This window comes from Thermobia domestica, chromosome 5 (genome assembly GCF_964235325.1).
Source record: "Thermobia domestica chromosome 5, izTheDome1.hap1.1, whole genome shotgun sequence".
NCBI lineage: Eukaryota > Metazoa > Arthropoda > Insecta > Zygentoma > Lepismatidae > Thermobia > Thermobia domestica.
Window position 1 is genome coordinate 15,327,489 of NC_137458.1, and position 26,605 is coordinate 15,354,093.

Here is a 26,605-nt window from a genome sequence, read left to right on the forward strand (position 1 = left end):
TTTTGAAAACCGCTTTTGCGGTTTCGGTTTTGAAAACCGCAATTGCGGTTTCGGTTTCAAAAACCGCTTTTGCGGTTTCGGTTTCAAAAACCGCTTTTGCGGTTTCGGTTTTGAAAACCGCTTTTGCGGTTTCGGTTTTGAAAACCGCAAATGTCACAAAAATACGACAGCACTAATATCAAGTAACGACGAGAAAACAGCAAAGAATCTGTCCCCACTCCGGCTCACAGTTGCCAGATGGAGGGAAATTTCCCTCGGCGTAGGGAAAAAATGATCAAAATTTGCAGAAGGAAAAAAAGATATTTTTTCTTAAAATGTCTTAAAGTGTGGGAAAATTCTTGGTGAATATACTTTTACAATTGGCAGAATAAAAAAATAAGTTGCAATTTCTCAAAGAGGCACGGCTATCGTTATTGGGAAGTAAAAAGATATAATAAAATATGATCGGTGTTTCCTTCACGTATAAACTACTGCAGGTGTCTGGGACTTGCGATAAGAAGCCAGTCAACACATGCAAAACCACAACATTCACATTTATCGGAGTGGCAACAAATCAACAATAAAATTGTGTATTGAGATAGAGATTTTCTTTTTTTCTTTTTTATTAAGAAAGCTAGGTGGTGCCTTTTTGTTAACAAAAGAAAGAGTGGCAGTACTATTTTTAAAAACAAGGGGAAAGAGTAATAATAATATAAAAGATGTCTGTCTAAGTGGATGATATTTCAAATTGAATTTCATGAGTTGCATGTTTATAGGGATATACCTCATTTCTATTGAGCTTAGTGTTGGCTTATTACCCCATTTTAGCGGGTACCACCCGATTTTCAGGTTCTATATTCGTCCCCCGCTTAAACATATCTTAATCACGAAAAACCACCCGCTTTTTGGGATTGGAGAAAAATCTAAGAGGACTTAGTTGGTATGGTACATTCAACGTAAACCGTTACACCTCTGACAATCTCAATCGCGATTGAGTTAAATTTGGACTCGCGCTCGGGCTCAGGCTCAGGCTCTGGGCTATCTGAGCAGTGCGCGTGTGCAGAATCATTTGCTAATAAGAGATCTGCTCTAATGCACAATAGTTTTCTTTGTGTAGTTCATGTGTTTTTAATGTAATGTATTGGAAGTTCTATACGAATGAATATTCGTTTGTAGATGTTGTGACAAACATACTTGAATTAATCATGCCTTCATAAGCTACAAGAATGCCGATCGACAATTTCAAGTGTAACTTTCAAGACTCTTATAGAAGCGAATTTACGTTTCTTAGCCAGGGCAGAACTCAGTTTGAAGCAAAATGTACACTCTGGAAAACTGTTTCGTTTGAAAAGTAGGATGCAGGGAAGCAAATTGGACCTCCCCTGATTTTTATATAGTTTGTAAATTAGACCACAAGGAACACGAATCTGAAGGAAATTTGACATTCCGAGTTTCGGAACTCGAGATATTAAAACTTAAAGTTTAATATAGACGCTATCTATCTATATGAAAAAACACAATATTCTCTATACGAAACATATTATGTCCTGTGAGATATATAAAGGTAACCAAGAAAGTTATGTCGCTTTTTGTGGAGGTCTGTGTTCAATTGACCTTCATACCGTGAGTTGAATGCGAATGGATATAAGGCGAAGGTCAGTTGTTGGTGTGGGTATATCCAATATTCTACCTAGTTGTGGCAGTTCAGTTACAACGTGAATTTGTGTAAGGACTGAGTGAATATGGAACCTCCACAGAGCGTCATAAGGGCGTGTATGCTATACGAGTTCGAACTTGGATCGAACACCACTGCAGCAGAGCGGAAGATACCTCAGGCCTTTCGTGAAGGTGTCGTGATTACGCAGACAGTGCAAGGGTGGTTTAACAAGTTTAAGAACGGTGACGAAACACTCACGAAAGACGCACCACACGTGCCGGAAGACCAACACATGTACAAAATGAGGATCTTCAGTAGTAGTTGAGCCGAACTGTGGACAGACATGTGAGGAACTGGGGCTAACATTCAATGTTAGTGGAGAAACCATTCGCCAGCACCTCTATCAATTTGGGAAGCACTGATTTGTCTCCGGGCCAGAAGGCTACGCATGCAGACACCTGTGATTCTTTGCTGTCTCGTCTGAGGAAGGAGCCATTTCTGGACAGGATGTTGACATGTGTTGAGAAGTGGGTCCTGTACGAAGCTCCATGGCGTCGTCATCATTGGTTAAAATCCCATGAACTGGTTCCAAAACAGCTGAAATCAGCAATGCAGCAGAAAGTCCTCCTGTGTGTTTGGTGGACTGCTCACGACATCGTGCATCGGGAACTGCTACCGGGTGGTCAGAGCAGAACATCAATGCAACTGTCTACTGTCAGCAGTTGAGCCGTGTTCAAGAAAAACTCAAAACCCTGGAGCCAACACTTCTCAATCGCTACGGGGTTCCCCCGTTACGGAACAACGCTATACCCCACATAGCTAGAATGAGCCGGGACACCATCCTACGCTTTGGATGGGAAACACTATTGCATGCGCCATACTGTCCGGACATTGTACCGTCCTGTTATCACCTGTTCCTTTCCTTGGACACTCACTTTAGAGGACTCCAGTTCAACTCCGTAGTAGAGGTGCTAAATGCACTTGATACCTTCTTCGCTTCACGGCAAACCAAGTTCTACCGCGAAGGAATCCATGCCCATCCCGAACGTTGGCAGAAGGTCATTGATACTGATGGGTACTGTTTTTGTTCTTCCAGGTACGTCTTAGGTGATATATCGATGCTCTAAGTCATAGGTCTAAAAGCGACAAAACTTTCTTCGTTACTTTTTTACATATTACATAAAAGTACTGTATAAGTTCTAGTATCTCGAGTTCGGGAAGTCAGAATGTCAAAATTCGTTCAGATTCGTGTTCCTCGTGGTTTAGTTTACAAAATATATAAAAATCAATTGGGGTCTAGTTTGCTTGCGTGTTCACTTTATGTTCGAATATCTCGAGTTCCGAAATTCGGAATGTCAAAATTCCTTCAGATACGTGTACCTTGTGGTCTACTTTACAAAATATATAAAAATCAGGTAGAGTCCAGTTTGCTTCCATGGTCAATTTATGTTCGAATATCTCGAGTTCCGACATTTGAAATGTCAAAATTCCTTCATATTCGTGTTTCTTGTGGTCTAATTTACCAAATATATAAAAATCAGGTAGAGTCCAGTTTGCTTCCATGGTCAATTTATGTTCGAATATCTCGAGTTCCGACATTCGAAATGTCAAAATTCCTTCAGATTCGTGTTCCTTGTGGTCTAATTTACAACATATATGAAAATCAGGTGGGATCCAGTTTGCTTCCCTGCAGCCGAAAAGTACATTGGAAGTGTCATCAAAGAAATAACTAAAAAAAAAAAAGTACTAAGGATCGCAGGTCAGTATTTGTAACACGGAAGTTCACATCAATACTTACGGTTTAGAACCCTCACTTTTCTGATTTTAAAATATGGCAACCCTAATTTAACTGTGACTTGTACAATCCGCGGCAAAAAACCTGCAACATGAGCATATAAGTTTATTCTGAAATGACGAAGTCTTTTGCTCCAAAATAAGTGTGCACAGGAGGAGGTCGAGGTTTATCCTGGCGTGATTCGTTCCACTTAGACATTATGTTCATACCCTGTGCTGTTAGGCGTAGTTTCATAATAAACTTACATCCTCATGTTGCAGGTTTTTTGCCGCGAATTGTACAACCATCGAACTATCCCTTTCGCACTGTGCTGCACATATTACCATAATAGCCTTGGAGCAAAAAAAAAGTTAAAACACACATATAAATCAATTCATTTGTCTCGATCGATAGATGCTTTCACAATTGTTAAAAGGTGTAATTAATAACAGCAAACATTGTTTCTGCTTTGAAAAGGGCAATCCCTTATAAAACCGCAAACACGGTTTCGGGGGGCTTTCGCTTTCGAAAAGAGCTTTTGCGGTTTCAGTTTTGAAAACCGCATTTGCGGTTTCGGTTTTGAAAACCGCTTTTGCGGTTTCGGTTTTGAAAACCGCTTTTGCGGTTTCGGTTTTGAAAACCGCATGTGCGGTTTCGGTTTTGAAAACCGCATGTGCGGTTTCGGTTTTGAAAACCGCATTTGCGGTTTTCGGTTTTCAGAAAACCGGTTTTCTCAAAAACCGAAAACCGCAAATGTCACAAAAATTCAACAGCACTAGTCTTGATATAAATAAGGAAGGGGTACCACAACGGGCTTTTTTTTTTTCAATATCTCGCATTGTTTGCAAGATTAAGCCTACTCCCGGTTGGAGTTTCTAATTCATGTATGATCAGTATTTACTTTCTTCTTGCATGTAGTATGTAATAAGCAAATACATTACACACCACAGTTATAATGTCAGTGATATATGGTGCTTATTGGGCAAAACACTCCAAACAATAAAGATTCATCTTAAACTGAGGAAATGGTTATAATTCGTTTTTGGTTATTTGGCCATGAAACAAACATCTGAGACATATACAACCCATCGATACAACTATGTTGTGTTGGAATGTATGACTCATAGGATATTATGCTTTTTTTTAAAAAAATCAACACTTCCAGAGTACCCGTAAAAAATGTGGTAAAGAAATAGCAGCCACTTTTTTTTTTTTTAAGTATTCAATTAGAAATGGACAATCTACACAAAATTGGGAATCGACCAGCGAAAACGGCACGTTTCTAGCACTTGGGTTTTCTAGATCTCATTGTCGAAAGGATTGGAGACAAACATGCAAACTTTTCTTTGGAGACAAACATATAAACCTAGCATTTTAATATATAGACTAGCTCAACATGCGCTGTCTACTCAGCGCATCGTTATCTTATGATCATGAATATCTCCTTCCCACTGTGCATGTCTCCTTACTCACACAAAGAAAGGATAGGAGAGCCACAAAGGAAGTGAATTGCTATGTATAGATGTTGGAGTAAGTTCGTAGCAAATTTTGTAGAAGTAACACGATAGCAAGTTGAATGGAAATATTTTTTTCTAATAAATCCATATCCGTCCGAGTACGCCTCATTGCGTCTCTTGAGACCTTTGAAATTGTCAGCACGGAATAGGTTTTGCCATTCAGACGTAAGCAAGGCGCCATCAACCCGCCATACGTAACTTCTCTACTGGTTGCCTAACACCGTGGTTTCGGCCTGCAACAATGTTAATCTTATGGGCTCAACACAGCCCCTAAAATGTTGAATAGAACAATAACGGCACAGTTTTCGAAAATTTGAATGAGAACTGGACAATCTACGCAATTTTTAATCGACCAGTGAAAACGGCACGTTTCTAGCACTTGTAGTTTTCGAGATCTCATTGTCGAAAGGATTGCGGACAAACATACAAACACAGCATTTTAATATATAGATTACTAGCAGCGTTCACCCCGCTTCGCTGCGGTCACCCCGGAACGCAATAAACTTTGTTACTTTGATAATTTTTACTTTTTCGCTTTCAAGTGATATGATAAAAAACATAGAAGATTGCAGTAAATGTTAACATTATATCGCCTGTCATTTATGTTAACCCGCCCCGCTTCGCTGCGGTCACCCCGGAACGCAATAAACTTTGTTACTTAGATAATTTTTACTTTTTCGCTTTCAAGTGATATGATAAAAACCATAGTAGATTGCAGTAAATGTTAACATTATATCGCCTGTCATTTATGTTAACCCGCCGAGTGACACGGTCATGCGGGTTGCATATAAATACGTTTATTTTTACCTATGATGAACTAACAAAGGATTTGTACGTTATGGACACTTGAATGGTCAATTATCTCAAGACACTGGTAATTAAAAATTAAAGTGATATGATAAAAACCATCTAGGGTCCAAATCCTAATAACCCCCCAAAAATGAAAGAAATTGGTTCAGCCGTATTAGCGTGATGAGGGAACAAAGGATTTGTGCGTTCTCTTTTATATATAAGATTTCAAACAAAAGAGGAAACTAATTGTACATATATAAACCAATAGACTTAAAAAATAATGGTTTCAACACCGTTAAAGGCTTTTAAAAACTTGATCCTTATTTTTACCAACCAACAGTGAAGTTATGGGTAAGTCTCTGAAAGCAACCTTTTAATAAAAAGAGGTTATCTTGAAAGGAATGCGCAATCAAAACGACTGCTGTATTCTATCGCTTCTCCGATCGATCAAAATTCTCCATACATATTATCATTCTCTGATATATTCAAGGTTTTAAGGTCACGTAAAAAAAAATCAAAGCCTAATCATTCTCTTAGTACGACTCACGCCCACAAAAGGAAAAGATGCTTATAATCGAGTCCTTCCGTTAGGTGAACTCTAACCTATCAGCTGGTAAAGGACACACAAGAGAAAGGGCATCCGACCTTAAGCTGCAGTCACTAACCCTATCTTCCGAATGTATGACAGCAAATCATTTGTTTTCAAAAGAAATTTGATTTTGTTAGTATTTTTTCTCCTCTTTTTCTTCTTTGTATTCCTTCCGAACGGAATGAACTAACGAAGGAAAAAAAAACTATACAGACAAAGTATAATATCTGTTTCTTTCTTTTTACCATGTACTATGTTCTTTTTTTCCTTTTTCTATTATTATTTATTTTCCTAACAATGTGTTGTATGACACTGAGATGGGTTTAGGAAGACTTTTCGTTTCGTAATGATGGTTAATTTCCTACTCAACAATGACGCAGCTTTGGAAACCAAAGAAAAGACCCCTTTGTAGATATACGACAACACAAAATGGCTGAAAAGATGTTTCATTTCTTCTCAAAACAGCTTTTTGTTTCCGAACGAAGGGTCTTCTTCTTTTTCTATATCATTATCTTCTCTTCTTCTGTGTTTCAGCCGTCATATCTTGTACTTTCCCCTTAAGGCACACTACGTAATACAAAAATATAAAGTAGTTCTCATTTTTAAGATTTCTCGTGTAATAGGTAAAAATTTAACACGTCTGTTGCCAAGGATTTGAAGACTTAATGTGTTACGGGACATCCGTTTGGTGTTCAAGGGTGTTGGTACAAATCGAAAGGGGTAAATAATTCTGAAATTATCAAGTTTACACTGGATACAAATGATGTTTATGTCCTTTTTCAAGTCTCTTTAACACTATTTTGCTAAATTTTCCTCCCCTCCTGTGTATTTCTTTGGGATCGACAACTTCTTTGATTTTTGAAATAAATTTCATCCTATCATAATATTTCCAGTGAAGTTGTGTTTTTGTCAATTCGACTTAGTCGCACGACTAACCGACTTTCTGCAGTTGCTGCTAAATCAAATCGACTATGTATACTGAATCCGATCGTTAGATTCTGTTCAATTGTTTAAACCAGCATTGAATGTTGGTTTTGCCGACTTGTTATCCTCGGTCGATTCGAAGTTAACTGACAATTTGAAATATGTCCAAGAGGAAAGGCAATATTTGATGTTTATCTATTTTAGCGAATCCTCTCGCACGATTACTACTAATACTTTCTTGTTGCTGTGAACTCTTTCGGTGGTGTCGAGAGATACGGCAGTGGAAAGGCGAACCGAGGGTGGTGGTATTCAGGGGTTAAGAGTACTCTCTTTTCTCAGATAGTATGACAACCCTTTGAATATGCGTAGACGTGCAGATCAGCGGAAAAATACAGCGTGGGTTCGCACTCGCCATATACGAAGAGGACCCACATATGGTCTTCTGGTATGCAGAAAATGAGCTACATATTTTGTTTACCTCTGGTCTACATTGAGGGAAGTAAGACTAGCGCACTAAAACATTCGTGAGACCGTCGATCTTGCTCCCCGACATGAACTGGAAACTTTGTGCAAGCAAGTTTCCTGCACGTCTCTTTCAGCAAGGTAATGTACACTCCCACACCGCCAGGGCAACCCAGACGGGTACTAGACACTATACACATCTCACTCTGGTTTGCTAGGTCTCCGGACTTAAGCTCTGTCAAGCAGGAATGGGGCGTGGGACTTTGAGTTGAGTTGCAGCAATGACCATTGTCTATCCTCGTCATGGTATGTGAGAGTAGGATACCATATTTTAGCATCTATGCAATCCAATATCTGCCCAGACGGCTACTTGCGTGGCGGATAGCGGTGTTTCTGTAGTATTAAGGGGATTAACGATTTTTGACTTTCTATTTTAAATTCTTGTTCAACATATTCTGATATTCCACGGGTGCCATGTTGATATCACAAAACAGTGTTGCTTACGAAAAGAAATGAGATGAGAAACAAAGTTGTCTCGTCTCGATGCTCGAATAATTCTTTCCTATCTCGTCTCGTTTTGTAAATTTAAATACAAAATGTATGCCTTAATTTATCTTTTAATTTTATCTTGAAGTTAACAATCCCCTTGTCAAGAGAGATTCACAAACGAGATGGTATAATATTTAAACCATACTTATTATTGAAATATATATTCTGTAATAACTTGTGTATGTTTCAACGTGTATAAACGCTCTTCATTGTATTCGTATGACCACTTTTTTTAATTTATAAAAACATGAATAATCATGAATCATCATCAATAATTATGAATAATAATCGAATAATCATGAAAACATTAAAACAGTGTTTGAGACCTGAAACTTGGATGGATGAAATTTCTCGCCTGTCCTGAAATCGACATGAGAACTGTCTCGTCTAGTGATGAGCTAGTGCAAGACCAAGACCAAGACCCGGATGGTCTTCGTCCTGCACATCCAGTCTTGGTCTTGCTCTTGCACTGGAACCTTTGGTCTTGGTCTTGGTCTTGCTGCAAGAGTCTAGCAAGTCTTGCCTTTTAAGAAATCTTATGCTTTTCATACTTAAATTTTACTCTGGATAAATTCTACAATGCGCCAATAGTAACGGAAATACAATGTATGTTTCTAAATGAAATATAGTTTACCTTCGTGTAAGTATGATGATAGTATACAACATAGGTGATAACCTTTGTTTTTTTCAATGGGTCCCCATGCTTCACTACTTAAAAATAAATTACAACGTTTTGTATTTTTTTAAAACAGATTCAATACGCTACTGGTTGGGGAGACGCATGAAAGAAAATCAAAACGGCACAGACTACTGAAATACCATAAATTGCTAAATTATTTTTACACTCTAAAGGCGTCATATATTATATATATATATATATATATATATATATATATATATATATATATATATATATATATATATATATATATATATATATATATATATAAATTTTCAACTAAGATTAGCTGTCTTTGTATTGAACAAACTTCCAATTAAATATTGAGATTTTATTTTACTGATTCCAATATGTACTCTATGGAACAGAATCATGGACATTACGCAAAATCGATTAAAAAAATATTGAAAGTTTTCGATAAAAAGAGAGAATTAGCTGGGTTGAACGGAAAACGAATGAGCTGTTAGAAATAGTAGCAGTAGGGGAGAAAAGAAGAATTTTAGATGTAATTAAGAGGAGGAAAAGGAACTGCTTGGGACATTGGCTGAGGAGGAACTTTATTATGAGGGACATGCTAGAGAATATGGTGGAAGGAAAGAGAGGGAGGGGACAAAGGAGACTATAGTTGCCGGAAGGTATTAGAACACAAAATTGCTACTTCTGAGTTGCAACAAGTGACCTGCCAATAATGGCAGAATAGCAATGATGATGATGATGTTAGCAATATTGACCAAGAAAGAAAGAAAATTAAAATAATAACGATTATAATCAGACTTCTTAATATTTTGCTATAACTTGAGTAAAAACTAAAAACGACTCGACTGTCCATGTCTTTTGTGTAAACTCAACTTATACAAATACTTTTGACCTATGTTAGAAATACAAAAACACAGCGTCAAACTCTAAGTTATTTAAAATAACTGTACAAAATCATTCTTACTTGTGAATATGGATGATTTATTGTTGTATAATGTTTTATTGCTCAATCCTCGTGTGTCATACACCTGAGGAGGCTAAAAGTTATATTGATAAACAATTATTCAACCTTCAAAGTATAAGCATCCGCCCATGAAACCAAACTTGCGGTCACATACATCAGTTTTTGTCAATGTTATGAAAATGTTATTTCGATATTAATTTTTGAGCACACATTAAACATTTCAAACGGATGCTTGATCCTTGGAGCCAAGGCCATACCCATGTAGTCGGCACCTATGATGTACGGCATTACCGATGTTCAATACTACATTTCTTTTTAGTTTTAGAAGAACACCACTAAAACGTTTTGAAATAATGTAGTATCTAGTTTTACGTGCCACGATTATACACCGAGGCTAAGAGAGATGGTGATGATGAGAAATGAATGAAATGGTGGAATGAAGAAAGTGGGAGGAAACGGGAAAACCTCGAGAAAACCTATACACACGGTCTCTATCCACCAAAAAAGCTCACATAGTGCAAGCTGGGACCCCAACACCAAAGGTGAACGCTCTACTATTCAGGCGGTACTTGTGCAAGACTCTTGCGCAAGAGTCTTGGTCTTGCAGATATGGTCTTGGTCTTGGTCTTGCATGCAAGACTCTTGCGCTCATAACTTGTCTCGTCTCGAGAGGGGGGCGCGGTGGCTCAACTAGTAGAGCGTTCACCTCCGGTGCTTGGGGTCCTGGGTTCGATACCAGCTCGCGCCGTGTGGACCTTGTGGTGGACAAACATCATGCTCGTGGGTTTTCTCCGGGTTCTCCCGTTTCCTCCCACTTTCTTCATTCCACCATTTCATTCATTTCTCATCATCACCGTCTCCTTTAGCCTAGCCGGCATAATCGTGGGACGTAAAACTTAAATATTTTATTTTTGTCTCGTCTCGAATTAAAAAAGTACTTTCGTTTCGATTCTGGTTCGATTTCGAGACGAGACAAGAAATTTCTCGTACCGTGAGCAACACTAATCAATACTATCTTATCACCTTCATCTTGTGGGACAAGTTTGGGCCGACTCTGTGAATTCCCACTGGACGGGTTAATGCATTCAATAAAGCGAAAATAACAGAGAACGTAGAATCCAATAGATTTCAGCTTTTTATTCTTTTTAACCTTTTTAAAAAGACGTAGCATATAGCGCGCAAACTAAATTTTCTTAGATCTGACCGATTATACAACTGTTAGTTTGATGGTAAGCAATTTAGCTACATGAGTCTGTTTTACGACAATGTTTTCTGCGGAAATCTTACGTTTTTATGAACACTTCATATTCTGGTAACCATTAAAATATGATAAACGTTAGAAGTTATAACGAAATTAAAAAAAAAAAAAAAAAATACAGAAAAACTTTACGTGACTTTGGGTGAAGATTATACAAAATGAACCTCGTGACTGGAAGCAAATACCCCTTTCTCCGGTCTCACGTAATAGTTTCCTCGCTACTTTAAGGAAATTTTTAAAAATAAAATAAAAACGAATCAAATAGATGGACATTTCCCTTTCATTTTGTTTTTAAAAGCGTTTATATCCTTCGTTTTTTTCTGTTCGTTTTCTCGCCCCCAGGTGTCTCTGAAGCAAAGCGTGATAGCTGCAGGGTTGGCCATTTTCCTTCCTCTCAGCAATTTCTGTGTTTGTGGAAAATGTTTTTCGGAAGAGAAGGTTAAAAAAAATCAAGTAGCTTACTATGTACTATTTAGACATTACAAAAAGAAGAAGAAAAAGTAAATTAAAGTCGTATTTCAGTTTCAAGGCATGTTGAAGAGGAAAATGTATTTTTAAGAGTTCCCACGGCGTTTCACTGAAACTGTGGAACTGTGCCTTCAGCGGCGCTAGTAGTATATTCATGTTTCCTTTACAAAATTGGAGCAAAAACATATATTGTTTGCATGACTTTAATTTAATGGTACATATATTTCGGTCTGATTTGAGTCCTCATTGAAGAATACTGTAGTATTCTGTGAAGTGTCTCTTTCAAGAGCTAAAGTTTGGCAGAGAAAAATCACCGGGAGGTACAAAACAAAGTAGAAGTGAATGAACTAGTTGTTTTAGTTACCTGCGGGGAGAGATGATATATTCTTTCATATTATTTCTTAAGTTATTTCACAATATTTGTGCAACCAGTGGGTCTGATTTCGTGTCAGTCATCGCAAAATTTGCGAACCTTAACGTAGCGCAAAAAATTCGAACTTTTGGTTGCAAATCTGTGAAAAAAATTGTATAGGATAGATGGTCGCAAAATGCAACAGTCTCACTCACGTCATATTGCAAAATCAGTATGTGATATGGAATATTGCAAACTAAAAGGAAAATTTTGCATTGCGTTGACGCAAACTGTTACGAAATGAGGCTGAGTTTTCGTATGTCCAGGAAGGAGCAACCTGAATTTTGCTAGCTTAGATCAATTTGTTCTATTTTTGAATGTATGCAAGAATTAAATATGTCGTATGTGTTACGTAACAAGAAAGAAAATACAAGGATTCTATTAAATATATTGAAGATTCTATACTCCTCTTGGTCCTGTCAATCCATTGAGGAACATGACTGGTGGCACTGATTGGTTATTCAAAGGTTACGTATTCTTGTCGATTGGAAGCTACAGTAGGTGGTAAAAGAAATGTACGCATTTACAATATGGTATGTATGTGGACCAAATTGCCTCAATCACGGTTAGCTCATGTGGTTCGGATTCCACGTTAATCAGTAGGTCCACGTCTCATATAGCCTCGCTGCTGAAAGGGACGCTAAACTAAAATCAATCACTCAATCAATCAATCACGGTTGGTCAGTTGTCTTGAGAGCTGAATTCGTGGCTGAAACCTAGAATGATTTCCAGGGTGGCCCGAACCCAAAATTCCCCCTGGGGCAAATCTCCGATCATGCTCAATAAAGGTTACACTACTTTTACAGTACTACTCCTGCGTATTGAAATCGCCCTCTCCCGGAAGAAATGGTCTGAAATTGTCACTGATTGAAACATCAGTAGAATATAAGCTTTCTTTATTTCCATGAATTCATTACTTTTCAAACATTGTTAGGATCATTAAATCTAGGAGGCTCAAGTGGAGAGGTTATGTAACCAGGATGGTAGAAAATAGGAACGCTTTCAAAGTCTTAACTGAAGGACGAATCGGAAAACGACAATGAGGAAGACCTAGGAGCAGATGGGAGGACAATATTAAGATAGATCTCGCAGAAATAGGAATACAAAGTAAAAACTGGATTCAATTGGTTAAGGATAGAAGAGCTTTTGTGAACATGGCATTGAACCTTCGCGTTCCATAGGCCGTACAGTCAGTGAGTTAGTTCAGTAAGTTAATTCATTAGTTTTGATCTTGTAACATTAAAACATAATTATTGTGTCCAATGTAAAGTGAACGAGAAATAAAGAAAAGGAAGCAGTTACCATTCGCTTTTACAAAAACTACGAAAGTTTAGTGTTATACTGCAAAGATAATAATTTAGTAAGAGAGATGTCGAAATTTCAAACATTAGAACCGGTGAAACACTAGTCCAAATCAAATAGGATGGAAATTCTGAGTCAGAAAGTAATAAACATTAAAATTGTGGGGTGTCCTCTGGCCTGAATATGTTGCAAACGCATTCATGTAAGCGTAGGACCGTAACCCTTTCGAGACAGGGTAATTTTTTGGCGTTTTTGTAGACTTCAGTCAATGCATTATAACTCAAACACTATTTACTCAATTTATATGGTTGATACTTTTTTTTTTTTTTTTTGAAGGATGTAGCAATTTTATGACGTACATCTGATTGTAGTGTTGCCAAAGGAAGTGAAATGTATAGGTGAAAATTCACCCAAAAAAAAAATCCTAACCGAATTTTAAGATTTTTTTAGAGCTTGCACCACTGTTGCCACATGGGTCTAAGTCACCTCAAAAAATTCTTTGGTGTGTCGACAACGTACAATGAAAACATGAAGTCATTGGCTGCCATACAAAGATAGAAAGAAAAGTTCTCTCTCATCGTACACACGAAATTTTGACACTTTTCCCGCCTCAGAAGGAAACATCAACAGTTATGGAGGTGCTGCAGCTTACTTAATTATCCTATTGAAACTTTCTATGCTGTATTTTGTTGACCAAAGATCAGGCTTTCAGATGCTGGTACGTTTGTGCCAATGTAGCCTACAAGAGGGAAATTATAGAGGCAAACGTGAGATATTTTCCGATTTTTTTAAAATCTAAAATCGGGAATTAAAATTTTCTGTATCTGGAAACACTGCTACCAGACAAACTATCTTAAAATAGACTTTGGTATCCCACTAATATATCCTACAACTATCGTGACGATATCTAATAAATAAGCAGTCATTACAAAATGTATTTCATTCTATTTTTAAAAAATCACAATTATCTTTCCACTTACAAGGAAAGCTATCCAACTCCTCGTCGAGTATCGCATTGAAACTTGCACAAGTAGAAGAACACATTGAAAGATGCAAATATACTTACTCTTACGATTCGAAATGTCGTCAAACCGGAAGTAGAATGATCGTTCCACCATAGCCCCTGAAAGTTATATACTCTGGTCATACATGCCAGAATGTGATACACTGGAACCTATTTTCTTACGAAGACAAATATTACAAACTCAAGATGATAACAATCGGCAGTGATTGGGACCTCTAGTACGTCATTAATGCGAATTGATGTCAAATGGAACACGACACACGATAGTAAGTTCCAAACGAAGACGTTTACCCGGTGGAGAAAAGGGACACGCTGAAACCTCAACTCAAAAATGGTTTCCTATTGTTATTGTTATTAGTATGACTATTATTATTATTATTATTATTATTATTATTATTATTATTATTATTAGTAGTAGTAGTAGTAGTAGTAGTAGTAGTAGTAGTAGTAGTAGTAGTAGTAGTAGTAGTAGTAGTTGTTGTTGTTGTTGTTGTTGTATTAATATGAGCAGTATGATTAGTAATAATAATAATAATAATGAGAAGAACAAGACAACAAATGCATTGTTGGGTCCGTTAAGTAACCAAGGTGTTCGGCCGGGCTTGAACGTCCTCTAGCACTGGTATAAATGTTTTAGAATCCACAATTAACCATACCCCAGTCAGGATTCGAATTTGGGACCCTTGAGTCGCTGGCTTAACGCTTCAACCCACAGGAACACCAGGTCTGCAAGAAGAAGAAATAGTATAGGACAGGGTTTATCAATCTGGGGGTCGCGAAGATAAGCGAAAGAGAGAAAAATAATTAGAATCTAATATCGGAAAATATTTTTAAATAATTATTATTTTGAATTTTGTTCTGATAGACAATTTTTTACACATTTGTATACATACTGCCAAGAAAAAAAAATGGTCTACTAAACATTTTCAACAGGTGCACGTGCACAGTTGGTTAAAAATCAATTTAAATGAAATAGGTACGATATGAAACTAATGAGAACTGCATATTGAAATAACAGAAGAATGCAAATGCACTTTATTCTATTCTTTTATCATATGACCCAAAATTAAGGAAGTTATGAAGTGTTAAAATTTTTAAACGACCTTCATTTTGAAACAGTATGACGGATCGGATTTTATATTTGTAATATGAATGAACGGGCCAAATTTTGTTTTATTCCATTCCTTTTAGGGAAATTACTGTATCCAATATATACAAGAAATGGATTCTACTAGTATAGAAATAATAGTGAGATCTCCGCAATAGGTATATTAAAAATCAGACACAAGTTTATTACAAGCCACAAATTATAAGGGTATCGCTGGCAAGAGGATGTGATAATATGGGGTTCGTGATCGGAAATGGGTTGATAACCACTGGTATAAGATTATTATTATTATTATTATTATTATTATTATTATTATTATTATTATTATTATTATTATTATTATTATTATTATTATTATTATTATTTCTTTGTCGTCTTCTTCGTCTTATTACCAACCTTATGTTCGTGTTGGTTGAGGCGTCAAGCCAGCGACTCAAGGGTCCCGACTTCGAATCCCGGCTGGGGTATGGCTGTTTGTGGATTTTAAAACCTTTATAGCAGTGCCAGACGACACTCAAGATGGGCCGAAGTCCTTCGTTACTTAACGAGCCCAACAATATACCCTATTCTTGTCTTCTTCTCATTATTATTTTTACTCTTCATACTGCTCATATTAATAATGCTAATCATACTACTACTACTACTACTACTACTATTACTACTACTACTACTACTACTACTACTACTACTACTACTACTACTACTAATAATAATAATAATAATAATAATAATAATAATAATAATAATAATAATAATAGTCAACTAATAACAATAATAATCATAGAAAGCCATTTTTGAGTTCTGGTTTCAACGTGTCCCTTTTCTCCACCGGGTAAACGTCTTCGTTTGGAACTTACGATCGTGTATCGTGTTCCATTTGACATGACCTAGTAGAGATCCCAATCGCCACCGACAGTTATCATCTTGAGTTTACAATATTTGTCTCCGTGAGAAAAGAGGTTCCAGTGTATCACATTCTGGCGTGTATGGCAAGAGTACATAACTTTCAGGGGCTATGATGGAACGATCATCCTACTTCCGGTTCGACGACGTTGCGAATAGTAAGAGTAAGCATATTTCCTTCCATCTTTCAATGTGTTCTTCCACTTGTGCAAGTTTCAATGCGATACTCGCCGAGGAGTTGGATAGCTTTCCTTGTTAGAGAACAAGGTATACTATAAACCTCAACTGTACTTCCTCTAATTATCCAAGTGAGACTTTCTATGATGCGTTGTGTAGGGCAAAGATGAGGCTTTCAGATACTGGTACATTTGTTCCCATGTAGCCAACAAGAGGGGGGAAAAGGGATATTTTCCGAAGGTTGCCCTTAAATTGAAGAATTAAAATTTTCTGTGGCTGGAAACACTGCTACCAGACAGACACAGGCTATCTAAAAAATCAAACTTTCGTACACCACTAATATATCCTACAAGTATCATGTCGATATCTAAGAAACGAAGTTTGTAGTTTAAAAAAAAAATAGATTATGGTAAACAGAAAAGTAAAAAAAATGAAGGTTTAGAACTTAAATTCAAATTCCCCCCAACCCAATTACCCAATTGTAACAATCTGTACTGCTTTAGTTCAGTAAGGACTCATGTTCGACTGGCGTAAGTTGACTTGCGTTCGTTCGTATAGGTACGGATTTATAAACATAAATTTTGAAAATTTCTAATTTTTCTACCCAAAAATAGGAAAATTTTATTTTCCTTAGTTGACAACACTGATCGCGGGATGGCGTAATTGGTCCCAACAATTAGGTACTCATACGAGGTATATACACCTGACAAGTCCTAAGTAGATATCTCTAAAACTTAGAAAGCTATAGGAAAATGAAAAAAAAAGTGGAAATTTGAAAATTCTCGAATTTATTATTTTGGACTCAAATTTAAGAGGGAAATTCGACACTCACGAGAAGAAATACCATCAGGATAAACTGTAGTCCAACCATATTTGTCATAGAAAAAATCATCGCGATATCTTAATTAGTGTTCACACAGCAGAGGATTAAGGAAGTGCCACACCCATGTGCACCACTTTCCCGACACTGTCTCGAAAGGGTTAAAGTAGAAACGGATTACACACGGAATCAGTAGCGTAGCCAGGATGTGTGTTTCGGGGGAGGGGGCAAGTGCTATTATAGGTACATATAGAAAAATTACAAACAAAAAATATATAAACATAAAAATATATAAAAAAAATTACAAAACATCAAAATACCTCTTTGGGGGGGCGGCCCCTCTGGGCCCCACTTCCCTACGCCACTGCACCAAATACGTCAAACGTTGAGAATAGTTTTGATGCAGCAGACCAACATGGCTTCGGAAAGCTGCAAATATGCTTCATTATATATATATATATATATATATATATATATATATACAGGGGCGGATCCAGGATATGATCAAGGGAGGGGCTAAACCATATTTTGCCGTTTTATCCAGTGTAAAGCAGGATTGAAGCCCATTTTATCCAGTGTATATCTGAGCGTCAAGGGGGGGCTACAGCCCCCCCTTTGATCCGCCACTGTATATATATATATATATATATCGTGACGGCCGCAACAACAATTCTGTACAGCGTAGACGGAAGATACAAATGAAATTTGTAAGATAAATTTACATCAGCAATAACTCCGTCTTGAATTTATCATTATACATCTGAAGATAGAGATAAATTAATTTAAAAGTTATATATATCTCTGATCACTAGGATTGATGGAAGAAAGATCAATTAGGTTATCTATATTCATGCTTTTTTTGAACAAGACTGACCAGAAGGTCCACTATAAAAAGTAAAATAAACAACGAAAAAAAAAGAAGCATCAGGCTATTACCGGAGACTTGTGCGCCATCTCGTTGTAGAAGCAGAAATTAAAGAAAAAAAAGGCAAACACACGGAATAATTGGTTAAGACGAATTCTCTGCATGAGAGAGTGATTCGTTTACTCTGTTGTAATGGAAGACGCTGGCCACACCCATCGTCCTACGCATACTAGAAGCAAGGGAAACTCCAGTAGTACTCATTTGGAAGATAAAAAAGAGAAGATCTTAAGAGCATCCCATCTTGTGAGATGATCTGAAAAAAACCAGTTCTCCATCAACTGCAACTAAGTACATACAGAAAGGCCAGATTCTCTCTTGTTAGGTAGACTTTCGCTAGGGGCGGATGTATGCTTTTAATTAAGACGTTTTCTTTCGTCATTTACCGAGTACCACAAAACTCAACACAAGATGCTGAAATACCAGTCAGGAGCTCTTTTCAAGTTGTTGTTATACATTTATCCGTGTACATATATAGCATACATGTCTAACTACTGTTGTTGTATGAAGCAAGAATTAAGGTATAAATGCTATATCTTGCATTGACTGATTTATCTACTTTTTTGTTAAATATTGACTTTTGCAAGTTTTTACGTACGAGATGCCTTCAATTCAACTTTTCCCCTTGAGAATGGGAGCATTGAGAAACCGGCTTCAAAAGGCCGGTTCTCTTATCTTGCATCACATTTAAGGTGATCACCTCTTATCATGAGGGCTTTCCTGAGAGATTTTCGATTATAATAACTTCGAACTTTTCTTTTTTTCTTTTTTTCTTTTTTCTTTTTCTTTTTTTTTTTTTTTACATGCCTCCTACATTGTACTCCAAAGATCTAGTTTGTAACGATCTCGACAAACCCCCAAAAGATAGAAAGAGTTTGCAGTGGTCACGCCGTTGTCATGCTGACTTCAAAAACAAGGTTCGGTGCCTCGCTTACAAAGAATGAGTATTGAGAACTGTCAATGTTTTTAGCTTTCTAGTGTACGTTTTTCTTTTCGAGAACTTTTGAGTTTCTTTAATAATTCTAATCATTTATATACAAAAGCTATTATCATTGTCATTGAAATACATTCGGTAAATTGGTACAGTTGTTGGCACCTCTGTCACTCTGTGCAGAACATTCATTGTGTGGCTCTTTTGGACTTCCTTACTCTGGTAAAGTGTTGCCCCACTTTACCGATATAGCCTATTTAACTGGACTTGGGCCACCGATGTTTGCTTGAGTCCCACAGAATCTAGTACTTGCTTGGATTTACAGGGTGTCCGAAGTGGGACTGACGGTTTTTAAAAGTGTATAGTTTTAATATGGTCAGAGATACAGAAGAAAAAGAAAACATTTATATTGAAGGAAAACTCAAAAAGTTTTGTTCAGCAAATTTTCATACTTGAACAACTACCAGTGACGGTAGTTATCGCCGATAAACAGAAATGATGTCGGCAGTCGAAAAGGCGCAATGCGTGTGGTGGTTTGCAGAGACAAAAGTTTCGTTCAAGTTCAGTGAAACTTTCGACGTGTTTACCACAAGAATCCTCCATCACGCAACAGTATCCAGGCGTGGAAGGATCAATTATTCCTAAAGAACCGTATTAGGAATGCAACTGCTTCAGTAACACCTCAAATGTTCCAAAATACGTGGAGAGAGATTGAGTTCAGGCTAGATATTGTAACAATTTACAAATGGAGCTCAGGTGGAGTTACACTGAGTTAGAATGACTTGTAAATAAGACCAAATAAACTTTTTGAGTTCTCCTTTAAAATGCATGCTTTTCCTTCTGTATCTCTGACCATATTAAAACTATACACTTTTAAAAACCGTCAGTCCCATTCCGGATACCCTGTATAATAACGAAATATATATGAACTGGTCTCTCCTTAAGAGTCTTCATCCCGGCGAAATTAAAATACCGCTAATTTTACAGTAATTATGTGATATCTTCAAATAGATAAAAGATAATTGAAATATGGAACAAGAGCGCCCTAGACAATATTATTTTGCGTGAGGTATCGTTATCACAAGTCACCTAGTGGCTTTCCGTTTTCAGCTGTTTAGAAACGCGAAAATAAATACCGATTTTCAAAATGGCTCGAAATCGAAAGCAGATAAGTGAGTCGTGATAACGGTTTCTCATGTAAAATAATATTCTCTAGGGTGCTCTTGTTCCACATTTCGATTATCTTTTATCTATTTGAAGATATCACATAATTACTGTAAAATTAGCGGTATTTTAATTTCGCCGGGATGAAGACTCTTAAGGTTATAAAGAATTCCACGACGTTGCGTGGAATGACTGAAGAGTTTTAACCCAACCTAGAACATTGACAAAGTATACTAGGTCACATGATATTCTTTAAAATAAATTACGTACCAACATTTCGTTATCATTAATCATTTTCATATTTCTATATCTTCTTTTAATTTTTATTTCGGCAAATGCTTGAAGTCAATTATGTAAATAATAATAATAATAATAATAATAATAATAATAATAATAATAATAATAATAATAATAATAATAATAATGGGGGAATTGAAGTATTGCGCTGAGATCAAATATTTTCATGGGGAAAGGAAGATCAGTATTTCAAATTCATCAAAATATGTTGGATGCTTTACATGTCAATGCCCTTTCGTATAGCGCTTGCCCAAATAAATTCCTTAGAAGTAACACTCTCCTTGTGAAGTCAGATTTTACTCATGTTTTTCTAATTTTGCACCCAGATTCTCAATCTGTGCCAGTCAAGAAATTACGTACATTTTACGCACTTCTTAAATAAGTCTATTTTCACTAGTGCTCACGTATAGACATCCAAGTCGAAATAATGCAGTACATTAACCAGTGGCGTATTTAGGATTTTGTTTTTGGAGGGGGCTATGCACAACACTGGGAAGCAGGAGAAGCAATCGCCCACCTGAATTTGATAATTAAATATATTTTAATTTATGAATAAATTAAAGTTTTAATTACAAGAATTGGAGTTGAGTTGATTTTAGTTTAGCGTCCCTTTCAGCAGCGAGGCTATATGAGACGTGGACCTACTGATTAACGTGGAATCCGAACCACGGGAGCTCCCGCCGGGAATCGAACCCGGGTCTCCCACGCCAAAGACGCGTGCGCTAACCGCTTAGCCACGAGGGAGCTCTACAAGAATTGGAGACTGGTGAATCTTAAGTGGTATGATTCACACAAAAATTTAGCAGTAAGTATAACCTTTTATTCTATTCGTAGAAGAAAAAGAATGCATCCTCTTGGTCTACATAATTACCCGGGCTACTTATTCCCTCTCTTGATTTTCTTTAATTTAAACATTTGCCTTCCTTTATAACTAAACTATGTAAATATTTCTTTGTTATAATAACTAGTCCCTTTATGTTGATATCCGTGCAACTTGGTGTGGAACATCAGTTTCGCTTATCAGCTCCGCTTAGTTTTGGTGTTACTGACGACGGCTGACTTGAATCACAACTAACAACGGTCGAAAGTATGATAGGAGATACGAAAGAAAGTAATAACTAAGAAAAAGAAACAGAGGCGATAAAAAGGAACACAGTACTTACATGGAATGAAATTTGACAAATACAGTATTATTTCTGAAAAAAAAAAAAAAAAGGGTATAAGAAAGTGGTAAGTGAAAGAAATTCTTAGAAATAGTAAGAAGGATTATTATTGTACGTGGAATGCGAAAAACTAACAAATTTATTTCGGGGGGAGAGGGTTTGAGCCCTATAGCCCCTCTAAATACGCCACTGATATTAACGTAGTTCCTTTAAATAAAGTCCACTATAATCTCAGTGAATCAGGTAAGAGAATATACGATGCTAAGAAGAAGAAGAAGAAGAAGAAGAAGAAGAAGAAAGTTTCATGTGTGATTCACAAACTGTTTTAGTGTTACACGTGCCGTTTTAACTCAGGATAGCAATACAATAAAAAGTAACAAATGAAGGTATTTTCTTTTCTTTTCAGAACGCTGCCAGTGCTATGTTATTTCCAATCAAACTCACGACCCAGAGGAATTCAAAGAACAAAAAACTATCGTTTCTTGAGTTCAGCTGTTCTTGTCCGTCCTGTTTGTAAATATAAAAAAGAGTTTGAAACCAAAGTAAAACTGACAAAGGGTAAGAAATCGATTTAGAAACAAAAAATCTTGGAGCTTTTGTGAGTTCGCCTCGTAAACTGCAGGAGCAGTGATTAAAAAAAAGTATTGTACATATACAAAATTATATAAATAAAATTAGTTTTTATTCTGTTCTATGCCTGTAACATAAATGTTTCTGGCCTTTTTCAAATGCATACTTGTTTCGCTCCGTACTTCCTTTTTACTTTTATATCATCAATTACATTTGTTAGCCATAATTTACCTACAAATTTCACTTGGGATCAATAAAGATCAAAAATACCAACACAATTCTTTATGCTATGACCGAATTTGATTTGCGTGCATTAGTGTGATTCAAAGGGTGGCTCGTGGGCTATATATAGTCCTTCAGCTTTCTTTCTCTAATCCTGGTTTGTATTCGTAAGTAACTTGTTAAATTAGTCACATTTAAAAATAACAATTGAAAATATTACATTTCTTTTTTTCTTTTTTTTTTTATTTAGCTAAGGAAATGTCCCGATGAGAATCAAGAAGAAAGGGGTAAATACAATTGGATTCACGATTATTCTTCGTCCTTCTTTTCTCCATCTGACATTGATTTCTTTTCTAACAAAGCTGACACTGTTAATAACAATGTTAGTAATAAATTTAGCAAAAAAAAAAAAAAAAAAATGGAAATGTAGCACTTTAGAGTGCAAATTGACACTTTTTTTTTTGTTATTTCATGTCTTTAGCAAGTATAGTTATTAAAATCAGTTGTGGGCCACAAGGGGAGGGCGGAAACTGAATCATTAGAAATATACAAATATAGGAAAAAATGGAATATTTTAAACTAGTTAGGAACTAAGGTTTTTAAATATATATAAAAAGCTGTGTAATTTATACAACCAATACACGCTTTAAGCACGGTTGTACCCGGGGAAGGCAGTCAGAAACATTAAGTGAGCTTAAAATTGATACTGTGTTTTTTTTTAAAAAAAAGAAGAAGAAGAAAAAGAAAAAGATAAGATGTGCAAAAATATAATAAACTTATACTTTTGCTAAAAGTAACACCGTTAGACATTTTAATGTAATTTCCGCGTGGTCCTAATTCTTCTTCGGTTACAATATTAAGCAGTTGTCCATTGGTGAAAATTGATCGGTATCAGCCAGTACATCATACCGGTAGTAAAGTAACATGCCGAAATTATATCGACTCTAAAAGTTATTATTATAGATAGCGAAACCAAATTATAACAGCAGGGAAGATTCTTCAATCACACAATAAAACAAAGGCAATGTGGAAAATAATTAAAGAAGAGCTCAACATGCAAACGCATAGTATCCATATAAGTAGTATAATTTATAAGGGCGTAACATGACAAATCCAAAGGACAGAGCAGCGTGTTTTAATAAATATTTCACAAATGTAGGACAAACCCTTATTAAAAACAAAGGAACTAGTAAAACTAACTTAACGGAACATAAAATTAAAAAAATGTCAAATCTATATTGTTGAAACCAGTAACACAGAGTGAAATAATCATCATAATAAAACAAATGAAAAATTTGAATTCGGCTAGGACGGGTGAAATCTCTAATAATTTGATAAAAAAGTTGTTACAAATATTTAGTTAAACCATTATATTATCTCTCAAATATTTCAATCGCCACAGGAACCTTTCCCGATAAACTAAAAGTTGCTAAAGTTAAACCATTATACAAAAGAATGTAAACTCAATGAAATAGAAAACTATAGACCGATATCACTGCTACCCATTATAGGTAAAATTCTGGAAAAAAATAATGTTCAATCGGGTAATGGATTTCATTAATAAATATTCTATTATATCCAACACACAACATGGTTTCTTGAAAGGTAAATCCTCAGAGACAGCAATTTTTCATTTTCTAGAAACCTGCAGAAAGTTGCTGGATGAGAAAGAATTATCTATAGGAAAATTTTTAGATCTAACAAAAGCCTTCGATTTAGTAAATCATAACATAGTGCTAGAAAAACTTAGTTGCTATGTTATTAAAGGCTTGGCAAATAAATGGTTCAAATCATACCTTAAAGATCGGAAGCAAGTAACTGAAATCACAGGAATAGTAAATAATAAAATTAAAAAATGTGTATCAAGTGAAGAAATTATTAATCGTGGAGTACCACAGGGATCAATTCTAGGGCCACTTCTCTTTCTTCTTTATGTAAATGATCTTTCTGAAAGTATTAACAGTTCATGTGTGACTTTATATGCAGATGATACAAATTATAATAGTTAGCGGGAAAGATGAAAGCGAATTAGCTTCAAACTGCCAAACGGCAATGAACCAACATTCAAGTTAGATGAATAAAAATGACCTAATTATTAATGCAAATAAAACATGTGCCTTAAATTTTTACAATGATAAAAGTAATCAAGCCAATCCAATAAGAAGAATAAATATAAAGCAGTTAAATATGTAGAAACTGTTACCTTTCTTGGAGTTAAAATATCTAATAATTCCAACTGGGAACCACATATAGAACATGTAAGAAGTAAGTTAAGCAAACTATGTTATGCAATTAGATGTGTAAGAGATAAGATTAATGTCAAAGCAGCTAAGTGTACATATTAGTCAAATTTTCATTCTATAATAAAATATGGCTTGATGTTCTGGGAAAATGCACCTAAAAGTATTGTTATCTTTAGACTACAGAAGAAAGTGGTAAGAGTACTTGCAGGAGTAGAATGGACCTCTTCTTGCAGAAATATTTTTAAGGAACTTGAAATAATGACTCTTCCCTCGATGTATTTGTTCGAAATATTAATGTATTTGAAAAAAAAAAAAACATAGTAGTGAATTTATTGTTAACAAACACATTCACAGGTACAACACAAGAAGTAAAGTTGATATTCACTTGCATGAATATAAAACAAATATATACAATAAATCAGTTACACACAAAAGTACTCTATTATACAATCTACTTCCACCATGTATAAAAAATCAGGTCTCTGTAAATAACTTTAGATCCAAACTTAAAAGGTACTTGATAGAACAATGCTTTTACTCGGTTAAAGAATACGTACAAAATAATATTGTATATATTGTATATTGTATATATTGTATATATTGTAATAAATGTGTTGATACTGTATTAATTGAATTTACTAAAGTATGTTTTATTGAGCATTATTTACGATAAAAATATACAATCTCGAACCATACATAAATTCATTATATACATATTTAATCCTTTATTCACGAAATGTACTCCTATTACCTTTAAAATTTTGTTTTACGGAAGAATTGTATTTCTAGGTACAGATTTACTTTAGGATTTAACTGTTATGGATATAAATACAGAAATGATTGATCAAAAAATTACACTTTTGTTAATAATATTCTTATTTTCTTTACAACTGCTACTAAATAACTTTTTTTACCTTTTACTAGGTCCTACCATTACAAAAGAATTTGTATTTTGATACCAAAGGTTAGAGGTCGCAGAACATGGATAAGGGCACCGAGTGCAGAAGGCATTGTAAATCTTACTTTTTAACTTTACACTTAAAGAAAATTTACTTTTATCTTTCAGTAAGGAATGATGTTGTAGAAAACGTGTCAAGTATTTTTACAACTTAAAAAATAAGGTAAATTAAAGGTTCGGTATTCTATCAAATAATAAAGTATTTTCTTTTCCCACTACCAATTATTCTATTTTCAATTTCAGCTTCAATTGATACTTGAATACGATATCCATCAGTTCCATCATTACTTAGTACTGTTCGATGTAGAGAATAAGGAAATAAAATGCAACATCCAACGACTAAACAAATGAAAATGAAATGAAATCTTTGAGTTTTACATCCCAGGGTTATGTCAGTTAGACTAAAGGAGACGGTGATGATGAGTAATGAGTGAAATGGTGGAATGAAGAAAGTGGGAGGAAACGGGAGAACCCCGAGAAAACTCACGCACACGGTGTTTGTCCACCACAAAGTTCACTTGGCGGGGAGTGGGATCGAACCCGGGACCTCTACCACTGAGCCACCGCGGCCCCAACGACTAATAGCTTTCGAAATGTGGGTGTGAGGAAGAATAGAGAGAATTAGTTGGATCGAACGGAAAGCAAATGAGAGGATGTTAGGAGTTGGAGGGAAGTGGGAAAGAAAACAGTTTTTGATATTATTGAGAAGATAATGAGAAGCTGGTTGGGCTATTCGCTATGAAGAAAAGCTACAATTGATGAACTATATTAAAACAGAAAAATCGTACGTGAAGACGGAGA

At 35.8% G+C, this 26,605-nt stretch overlaps 1 long non-coding RNA gene across 2 annotated transcripts in view; it reads left to right on the forward strand.

The window, feature by feature from the left end:
• The window catches only part of LOC145684589 (uncharacterized), a 99,367-nt gene extending 73,184 nt beyond the window's left edge, over positions 1-26,183 (forward strand). The window contains exons 2-3 of one of the 2 annotated variants that reach the window (XR_014131330.1): positions 22,218-22,369; positions 25,771-26,183. This is a non-coding gene — a long non-coding RNA (uncharacterized LOC145684589). Of the gene's footprint in view, positions 1-22,217; positions 22,370-22,853; positions 22,912-25,770 lie in introns of those variants that run through there. The other variant, XR_014131331.1, reaches the window with a different exon arrangement.
• Positions 26,184-26,605: the final 422 nt, after the last annotated feature.